This window comes from Octopus bimaculoides, chromosome 18 (genome assembly GCF_001194135.2).
Source record: "Octopus bimaculoides isolate UCB-OBI-ISO-001 chromosome 18, ASM119413v2, whole genome shotgun sequence".
Lineage (NCBI taxonomy): Eukaryota > Metazoa > Mollusca > Cephalopoda > Octopoda > Octopodidae > Octopus > Octopus bimaculoides.
Genome location: NC_068998.1, coordinates 41,141,361 through 41,142,738, shown reverse-complemented (window position 1 = coordinate 41,142,738; position 1,378 = coordinate 41,141,361). Strand labels below are relative to the sequence as shown.

At 35.0% G+C, this 1,378-nt stretch overlaps 1 long non-coding RNA gene across 1 annotated transcript in view; it reads left to right on the top strand.

Annotated features, from left to right (window-relative positions):
• The window catches only part of LOC128249799 (uncharacterized), a 10,005-nt gene that overhangs the window by 6,654 nt on the left and 1,973 nt on the right, over nucleotides 1–1,378 (top strand). The gene's annotated exons all lie outside the window — the stretch shown is intronic.

The window sequence follows — 1,378 nt, the reverse complement described above, 5'->3', positions numbered from 1 at the left end:
ATATATATATATATATATATACATACATACATACATACATACATACATATAGATGTATATATTTTTGTTACTATCAGCCTGAGGGCTACGGGCATGCTTAGGCACCACGGATTGCTTTGCAACACTTTCTTTAAACCTCCTCTAATATGTGGCATTTGGTGAATGAGGGAGATTAACGTTGCTGTTCTGATCTGTTTCTTGATAAAAGGAGATTCAGTTTTGTTTTCAAAACGCCTATATCCACGCCATGCAGCTGTGAACCCTTGAATCCCAGGCTGTTGAAGTATTTGGTCCTATATCTTGATGGCTATGTTGGGATTTTTGGTATTATGCTGTATTTTGGTACTAAAATACATATATATAGAAAGATGTACATATACATATGTATGTGCGTATATATATATATATATGTGTGTGTGTGTGTGTGTGTGTGTGTATACATATACATATGTATATATATGTATATATAAAAATAGGTAGATAGATAAATGCATGCATACGTTTATATGTGTATAATTTAAGGGCAGTCGTATCAAAAGCAATCAATCAATCTAACTACCCATCTTATCTTCCTCGTCCTGCCATTATTGAGTCTTTCCTTATATACATGCACACATACGTACTTGCATGCATTCATACAAGTATATATGTGTGTGTGTATGCGTGTGTGTGTGTGTGTGTGTGTGTGTGTGTGTGTGTGTGTGTGTGTGTGTGTGTGTGTGTGTGTGTGTGTGTGTGTGTGTGTGTGTGTGTGTGTGTGTGTGTGTGCCTGCGTAAACCTGTATCTTTGTATGTGTGTACATAATAGCGATATCAGTCTCAGTAAAGTGATTCAAAATTAGTCAATCGAAAGATCATGTTTTTCTGAGTTTCATCCATCCTCGTTGTTACCGTTTATGTTTATGAAATAAGTACTAAATTCGTTATAGCAACAGAAAAGCAAATTCCCATAGGAAGCTATTTCGCAGCACGTCTGCTTACCTTGGCCTAAAACAGTTTTGAGCAAACTGCGCCCCGCGGCAGTTCTTAAATGGCAGGCATATTTAACAAAAATTGCCTGATATCTTTTCAATAGTTCTGTCTACCTGAGGATGCCTTATAGCATCCGCTTCTCGGTAAAGGTTTCCTTTGCCCGGTTTAAAACCTGTAAATCAAATAATACAATTACAGATTTATGTCTAAACTCACAAGCTTGTGTATATGTATGAATGTATGTGTGCATGTTATATGTTTGTATTATTTACGCCATTTTGGTGTGGTACCAACATGAATACACACACCCACATATAAAGACGTGTATGTGTATATATATATATATATATATATATATATATATATGTATACACACACACACACATACATATATATATATATATAT